The sequence below is a fragment of the Ceratina calcarata genome, unplaced genomic scaffold (assembly GCF_001652005.2).
Source record: "Ceratina calcarata isolate Rehan_Ccalc_2016 unplaced genomic scaffold, ASM165200v1 scaffold2.2, whole genome shotgun sequence".
Classification (NCBI taxonomy): Eukaryota; Metazoa; Arthropoda; class Insecta; order Hymenoptera; family Apidae; genus Ceratina; species Ceratina calcarata.
Genome location: NW_017141592.1, coordinates 86,231 through 95,351, shown reverse-complemented (window position 1 = coordinate 95,351; position 9,121 = coordinate 86,231). Strand labels below are relative to the sequence as shown.

The 9,121-nt window shown below is 37.5% G+C and overlaps 1 protein-coding gene across 8 annotated transcripts in view; it reads left to right on the top strand.

Moving 5' to 3' along the window:
* The first annotated feature begins 4,578 nt into the window (after nucleotides 1-4,578).
* gro (TLE family member transcriptional corepressor groucho) overlaps nucleotides 4,579-9,121 on the top strand; it is an 81,580-nt gene continuing 77,037 nt past the window's right edge. For 6 of the 8 annotated variants that reach the window (XM_018019689.2, XM_018019687.2, XM_018019684.2 and 3 more), the window contains exon 1: nucleotides 4,580-4,893. The gene's annotated coding sequence lies outside the window, so the exon portion shown is untranslated. Of the gene's footprint in view, nucleotides 4,894-9,121 lie in introns of all 8 variants that reach the window. The other 2 variants (XM_018019683.2, XM_018019682.2) reach the window with 2 other exon arrangements.

Sequence of the window (9,121 nt, the reverse complement as noted above, 5' to 3'; positions counted from 1 at the left end):
CTCTTATACATTGAAATACAGGGTGTCCCAGAAAAAGTGTTAAAGCCGGATTCTGAAGGTGTTTCTCAACAACAATTCCCTTTAACAAAATGTAAAGTGAGGCATGGTTTTTGAATTAGTAATGAAAAACAGTGACCAATGAGAACACGCGTAGGACCAGCGCTCAGCAATGGATAGGTTGGCTCGGATCGTGACGCTCGGTCGTGGCTCAGCGCGGGGCCTGATACATGTGCTTTTATTGGTCAGTGTTTTTCGTTAATAAGTCAAAAACTATGCCTCTTGAAATTCTTGCTCAAAAACACCTGCAGAATCACCTCTCTTCGGCTAATACTTTTTCTGGGATACCCTGTATATCATCAGTTGAATAAAAATGCAAATTAACTATAGTGCAGAACATTTTTTGAGAATATTTCCTATAACCACTATACGTATTAAGCTGAACGAAAGAAATGTTAAAGATAATTAAAGTAATTGTTTAAGCATTGTTTTTCCAACCGAATCGTCGTGAGAACTGTCAAAATGAAACTTATGTGGTGATTTTAATTGAATAAGTTTAAAGCTCGAAATTATGGTGAGCGAAGTCAGATTAAAGGAAATCGAAGTAGCAGCGAAGTTTTCTCCCCTTAATCCGCCATTTCAAGCCACTCTATCGTAGTTCCTTTTAAAAAATATCTATCTGTCGTTGCAGCATGGACTAGAATGAAATCCTTCGTAAAGTGGAGGATACGCATCTTGTACTTCACAAACTATCTATTTTACGATATCCCACCGATACTTATTATGCTAATCCGCAGACAAAGTTTTCTTCTGGTGTTTACTCGCCTTCTGGCTACAGCTCTCCTGTTTTATTACCACTGTCGTTAATATAACATAATTTTCCCTTTCGAGGTATACGCGAATGAATGGATACAATAAATGCAGCAGATTCTGAAAGACGAGAGTAATGGTAAATTACAGGTGGTGTATAATCGCACGATATTTCATTCATCTACTATGTACTACTGAACTGAATGTTTCACGCTTATTACATTCTTCACATTGACGCGTTAATAGGCAGAAAATAACGCGTGTTTAAAGTCACGCTAAATGCATTTCTATATTCTGATCAACGTATCATCGGTTTCTTATTCACAAAAATACGTCATAACGTTTACAACGTTTACAACGTTACCAATTCTCTTTGGTTGAATATATAATTTTTGCAATTACGAAATGTGTGCATCATCTACACAGACTATTCCGTATTTCGCACGGCGAAATAGGAATATATGGGTATTGGAATTCCACGGAAAGCCGAGTCGCAGGTAGACAGTCTGATTTAGAACATGCCCAGTTGGCGGGCGTTTAACCGAATCGGGGATTCATCTCCTCGCGCCCTCAAAGCGCAGGCAGACACGATGTATGAGCAGTGTGTAATATGATGAACACGCACACTCTCTTGGGCGCGCACGCTTGGAATATCACTCACACCATCGCGCCAGCCCGCTCGCCTAAAGGTCTCTCCTTACATTGCCGGTTGACTCGTGTTGTCCGGTTCTAGCACTTTGACTCATTCCGTCTTTGTCCTGTGTACGCGATGCCGAACACTCTACGGCACACGCGACATACAAGCAACGTTCGGCACTTGGTTCCGGTACTCCTCCTTCACCCTGTTATCGTTTGAGTGCGAGGAGGATGCCCACAGACGTGTCTCTCCTGTTCCTAGAGGGATTGGTGAACGCAGATACCATTATTGCGATACTCGCGATCCAAAGCGAGACGGAGGGAGAACGAATGTCGAAGGAGATGCTTGAGGAAGATGAACAGAAATGGAACGTGAGAGACGTACGCATCACGTGGAAAATAGGAGCGAGCGAGATAGCAATAGCGATGATGGGCCGCACTTGTAAAGGTGCGTGTACACCGACGAATAATTTATGAACAATGTTTAGAAACCAATGGTCGCAACAAGTTTGCGCACTTGAATACGTAGCAGACAGCACACACCGATATACTGCGAGCTTAGAGATGATGTTCAAAGAAACGATTTTTGGGATGATTTATTTCTACCTATTCAGGAATTGTTTGTAAACGCAAGTGCACATGCACCTTAAGACAGAGGCGAGAAGTTCAAAGATGGAATAGCTGAGCGAGAAGGACGACTGGCAGAGGTGGAAGATCAAGAAACACCGTGGGAGGAGAAAGATGTTACGATGTATGTATGTACCATCTACTGTGCGAGGGTGAAGAAGATGGCAACTGAGAGTCTACTAGCAGTGAGTGGGAGCGAGACAAACGAAAGCAGGGGTGTCGATAAATTTTTTTTCAAGTGAGAAATTATGGTCTCGGACGATCGTGGTGGTAAAAGGGAACAAACGGAAGAGATTTTTCTACCTACGAGACACGTTTTCAAATGGTTCAATTAATGTACGTGCTTGCACGACGAGTCGATAAAAATTGTTCGAAGTAATTGATTGAGTTATTGATTTTGTTAGACAGCTAATATAAACCTTGTATTTGATGAGGCTTACGGAAACGATGGACTCATATATTTTGAAATTTATCTTTTTCAATGTTTTTCATCAAATCAAAATCACTGAGCAGTAAATTAGGCGCGCGTTGAGGTAGCACATCAATGTTACCCATTAAGTCAATCAAAAATTTGGGTTTACTTTTGAAATGAAGATTACGTTCTTGTATATGATTTTCGGATCGTCAGGCACCTTTAGGAAAGATCCTTCTGGTATTCGTTTTATCAAAAATAGCTTTTAAATGATATAAAAGTACATAAATTCGACAGCTTTATATTGCCAATTTTCATCACCTTTGTAAGACTTATATTATCAGTTATCAACACATTCTTATTTAACCATAACCAGAATGGTGTAGATTTAATTTTCGTCTTTACGGAAAGGAACCTGACCTCTCGAAGATCTTCTTATCGATTCGAAAAGTCGATTCCCATAAATCCATATTTTGCATTTTTTTGTCACGGTTATCAATAGTACGATAAACGTGAATTTACCGATGAATGTTAGAAAAGTCACGTGACTACCATTCCTCTTTTATTTCCCACCCCTATTGACTTATCTTATTTCTAATCACGTGTACGGTACTAACTACCTACAGAGTGACTAAATTAAAGAAATGTGATGTTAAATTCGTTTTCGCCATAAAACACGGTCCTGGTCAAATCCCTTACGCATACAAGGAAGAAGCTCTTGATGATACTTCGTTAAGAAGTGAGAGGTTAGAGGCTAAAAGTCGATCTGTGTCGTGTCGTGATTTGAAAAAATTTCACGGCGGCCGAAGTCGCTTGTCGGTACTGCCAGTGCCGTAGCCTGGATTTAGCGTAGCAAAAAACGTTTTACCTACAATTATACATACAATAAAAAGATACATGCGACTGCGATAAGTTCTGCTTAGAATTAAAGCTCCAGGCTACAACTTTTATCTATACTCTAAACTGAATCTTTCAGTTCCGGTAATACTGGCAACGGTCTCCGGCTACTGTGAACTTTTTTCAAATTATGGAACGGCACAGTACACTTCTGTGTAAATCGATCTTAAGACATCCGCGACGAAGCGTTCGTAAGTTAAATAGTCATTAAAATTTCCAATAGGTAACCACATCGGAGCGATCCTTTAACCGAGATCGTTTTAGCCTGGAACGAATTCGTTCGATCGATACTGTAATATCTTGGAACGGAAAGAGAAAACTTGTAATTTCATGATCATTATGAAATTAGCCATTATTGGTTTTCTGCACCAATATAAGGAAACAGCGAATCGCCCCTGTCGGTCGACGCCCTTGACTCGACAAACTGAGACTGAGAAACGAGTAGAAGAGGGACGGAACAGGGAAAAGAGAAGAGACGCGAGTTCTCTCTCTTCCCTTTTCTCTCACTTTCTCTCTGTGTGTACATCCGTGTCTCTTTATTGGTGTGTCAGTGCCATTGCCGGCAGCGAATGGCATTAAGGTGCGTCCTTACATGCGATGAAGAACAGTTTGAGAACAATGTGAGAATTCGTTTTACAGAAATCGTCCGTTTATATATTAAACGATATTTTTCTTCACAATGTGTAGATTAAAGATGTTTACTTATTTCAAAATAGTTCATAAATATTGTTAGAAATGGTCAGTACCAAATTAAATCAGTCTTATAGTTGTAACTTTCACATCTTATAGTCAATCTTAACGATTTATTCGTTTTCAAAATTAATTTTATCACTTGAAAGTTACTTTCAGGCTATTCAAAAATCCAATCATTATTGAAACTAATCAAATCGTGTACATACTATATTCTACAATCGTATACTTTGAGTTAAGTTTGTAGGATTTTCTACTACCAAACTCAAAATATGAAAAGATCCGACTTATTGTAAATAATGTTCATAAATCTGTTGTGAACTGTTCTTAAATGCATTATATACAACATAAAAATTAAGTAATAATTATAAACAGAAAGTTTAGAATAATTGTTTACGAATAGTATTCATCAAATTCTTTTCCGGTGTATACGTAGCTTTAGTGGGCGCTGATTGGTGTTCGCCACGGCGGCAAGCGGCGTTCACACGTTTCCCGTCATCCACTTCGGTACCCGGCTCGCAGTCGAGCGTCGTTCGTTGTACGGTGCGGTTGTGGCGTTTGTGATTATTCTCGGAGTAGATTTACGCATTTCGCTAATAGTCTACGCGCGTGTGACGCTGTGCACGCGTTTGCTTTTTTCTTTATATCATGCGCGTATTTGTACGTATATAAAGTGATTTTTTGTGATAGTGCGAGAGAGGATCGGTGAGTGTTCGGTTCATTTCGTTTCGTTTATTCGTATAGTGCCAAAGGTGGATTAAAGACGTATTCTTCTGAGATAAAATACGGAGAAGACGAATCAACGAGCGAAGATACACAAGTATGTAAGTATTATTTCATTATTTACTGAAAATTTCTATGTATCAACCGTCCGTGACTTGTGTATTGCTCATGAAAGGGATTCTTATTTGCCGCGTTTAACACGTTCGCGCTGGATTTTTATGTAAACAAGAACACTTCGTATTTGATAATACTGTTCTCGTGGCAAAACAATTTATTTGAACCTGCAACAATGAAGAAGCAACGAAATGTATGTTCAATAAAGTATGATAAGGTTTTCCATGTGACTGACACAACCAAGGGGATTCATGTGAAGAGTGCAATTGGCTCAATGAGCTTAAAAAGTTTTGAATCGTGCTGCTATTTTCTGTTTTGAAAACGTGCATCGTCTATTACGCACATCATTTGTGCACACCGTACCACATGGTGAAAATACACGAACTTTGCAACAACTCGGTATCGCGTAACATTAACCTTGATAATTGAAATTGCTTTCGGTCGATTCACCCTATTGGTTACCAATTTGAATGCTCAGTAATAATGTATAGAAACGGTTGCAGATTTCAATAGAGCTTTTCGCGATACATCAGAAATTACGCATTCGAACACAACGTAGAAATACATACTGCGTCGCCTCGTTAAATCTGACGGTAATTGGACTCTGATGTCTTAAACTAAACGATAAGACGATCTTCTAGCGCGGCTTGAAAAACGCATGGGTGTTAATTTCAGAGATCACTTACAGAGTTAATTTTTTTAAGTATTTCAAGTTCTATTTCAGATATCTAACGTTATTTCTCTCTCATTTTTTAGAGTTAGAATACATAATGCCTTGTCTTAGGAATCTCAAATCTGGAAACATGTTCTCATGTACAATGTTAAGAGGAAGTTTATGTTTCTTTAAGTGACGAAATAATATTGCAAATATGTTTTCTCTCGGTTACTTAAAAACGTTCGGTGAAAACAATTGAGGAGGGCAGGAAAGACTCGATACAACAATGTATATCAATTTGAGAAAAGTTGTTGGCTAGCTTCGACTTTTCTCATAGTTTAATAAGTAACACTGTAACACTCTTTGGCTGCACCTTGGGGACATGACACAGCTGCGAGGTAAATTACTGGAAAGAGACATGATGTGGTATGGGAGTCAAATACAAACTGGGAATCAACGTACATGACTCATTAAATCATTCAGGCAATCGACACATTTTACTCATTACTTTCTTTATTGGTCGACTTCTTGGAATACTTCATGATGCATTATTTTTTTTATTTCCCTCTAAGTATATTTTCCATGAAATTCTTTGAACAATCAATGAACGTCGATATGTAACGGTCTAAAATTGCGAATGCGCGGTAAAGAAGTAAAGGACATCTATTGTATATGTATGTGCGATCTTTTTATCATTATGAGCAATGTGTATACACTACGTGCATTTGAATGTTTAAATATTCAAACGGTAACAATATAGGTCAACCGAGTTCGACCTTCGTATAAATCAACGATAATTTTGACATCAACAGTTTTACAACTGTACCCAAGATACCTCAAGTACAAGGGGAAGAGAGGATTTTATATCTCACATAAACCGGCATCGCGTATCCTCATCGTTCACCGCGATGTTTTTCATTCAGATGTTAATCAACTGATAAAGTGACAATCGTTTATCCATGTGACACACGTCTGCATGCTTAACTAGTATGTACTTACATACGTAGTATGCAAGTCGCAAACGACACAGTTCTGATATGCAGAAGAAAGCTATAAAATCGTCGTAAAAAGTTTCTACGAAAGATATATTTACGTATAAACAACTTTTTTATTAGCCCAATTTGCAATTTTAGCCTTGGGAATTTCAAATCGATTCTACTTTAATTATCTTTTGTGGGGGATCCTTTAAGTTTGCGGAGGCGCTTCTATATTTGGCCATGTTGCGATAACGATCGCGGGTAAAAGAAATCACGGAGATCACGTGATTAAGGATTTTAACAGCGATTAAGCGGGACTCATGATAACTTCTTTTGTACCCGGCTCATGCAACGCCTATGCACGTCCGGTATACGTTCCCTTCCTATAGTGTAGTACAGAATATAGATTATAGATGTCTTTGAACAGCTGCCGGCGTTTTGAGCTTGTTTACTCTCCTTTTTCACAAATTTCATCTGCATCGAGTAAACAATTCGTCCATTTTATCACCTCACAATACGTACACAGGGAAATCAACGAAATATGATAAGAAAAGAACGTTATTCTTATGCCATATTTGTATATATGTAACTATTTTCATGATTGTAAAAATATCACCTAAAATATTTCAAGACCTGACTGTTTCTTCCTGTGAATCGTTTTTAATCAAACGGGAATTGATTAGTTTTTAATTGTTTATTTTTTATTTGACGATATAAAAAGACGTCGTGAGTTAAACCATTCAACGTTTTCATTGTCGTGTTCGTTTATTATAAATTGATGGAAATGACTGTTCAAATTTGGTTAGGAGTTTTTCACCTACGCCCGAGTCCATTATACATACATTGCTCGTAAAATATATTATCCGTGGGGAATGGTCTGTTAACGGAGTTACATGACTCCATTTTCATGTTACACGAAACATCATCGGGCGTTACAAAGAGTCCGTAATGACACTTATACTGTTGTGAAATTGTTACGGTGATGGCGTGGAAATGATTATAGCAAGCTTCGGGACCTCCGTTTTAATGAAAAACGTGAATTCACTACTTTTTGTTCCGAGCGCCATGTTTTAATTTCCGATTTCGAACTTATAAGGTTGTCATAAACAGACATTTACATAAAAATAGTTGATTATGCAATACTTGTTCAGTTTTCGTAGCTTACACGATTTCAATTTATAGGGTTGATTTATTTGTTGCACGTAGAATATTCGTGGATTATTTAAATTATTCTAATTCGATGTTTGCTGCTTTTCTGATTTAGTTTTCGCATAAATATTGTAAGAGCCTACGTTTAAAGAAATACACACTACATCTTAAAAATCCAACTTTATTAAATAATTCAGCAGAGGCGCAAAAAGATGATGTGTCCTAGTCAGGGGTTGACTAAAAAATGCCTGGGCCCATCCAGTCCCAGTCCCATGACTTCACCCACCGAGAAGACCATGCGTTCCGTTATCGATCTTATTTTAAACAAATAGTTCGGGTCCTGAACCGGCGTCTGGCCTCCATCATTTTACGCCTTCCTAATTGCCTACGTCCTATTCCTCTTACACATGTGATCAGTTTGCACGTCTATGCATCATCCACAGTCGTATGATTCTTGCGCGTTACAACTAACTGTATAGTAGGGGAGCATGAGGAAAATACGGACGCCGGGTAAATTCGGACGCAGTGCTAATTACAGATTGTAGGGTAAGTGCAGGTGTTACTGCGATTTTTGGAGAAAGCTGTACTTCAACTAAAAACCAAATAACTTTAATACAATTAAACCAAAATCTTTCTATTTCAAATCGTTTAAAATGTTTTAAAGATCTAATAAAAAAATTAACGAATCTTGAAAAAATATGTATATAAATGTAATATAAAAAAATTAATGGGTGTAATAATTGCTGGTATGTAAGCTATAGATTTTATTCAATGTTCAAAATATCGGAGACTTTATTTCTCAAATACAACTTGTACGCTGTTGCACGTTTGGTCGTTCGCAAGGAACTATCAATGCCTGCTTCGACTCGTTGCTTTCCCAGCATCCTTTTTAAGGGGGTGAAAATACGTTGTGGCCTTATCGGCCTGGCCCAAACAATGTGGCCCATGACTCGGGCATCTAGTTTCTATCAGGCAGGCCTCTTCCTACGCAGTTGAACTCTCGACTTCGCTTACAAGTATTTATTGCGAATTGAAGTTATTACTGCGCAATTATTACTGCGATTGAAGATATAGCGCAAGCATTATTGCGGGGCACAAGAAATTAATACATTTCAAATAGAAAGCAGTTGTCGGTTAATTAACAAAAATATACATACAATAAATTAGATTTATTCATATAATCATTTAATACAAACCTTATTCTAATAAACCTTTAATCAGACTTCTAAAAAATGACAATTATTTTTTGTACTTCGATTATCATCTACATTTTAATACTTATCAACAATCTTTTCAATTTATAAAATCTAAGTGATAAAAAATTATAGAAATATAAAAATAATGAACATTTATAAAATATAATTATGATAATCATTCTTTTTTTCTACTCTTTTTTAATCAGTGAACCTAACAATACCGCTGTATTTTGCTAAT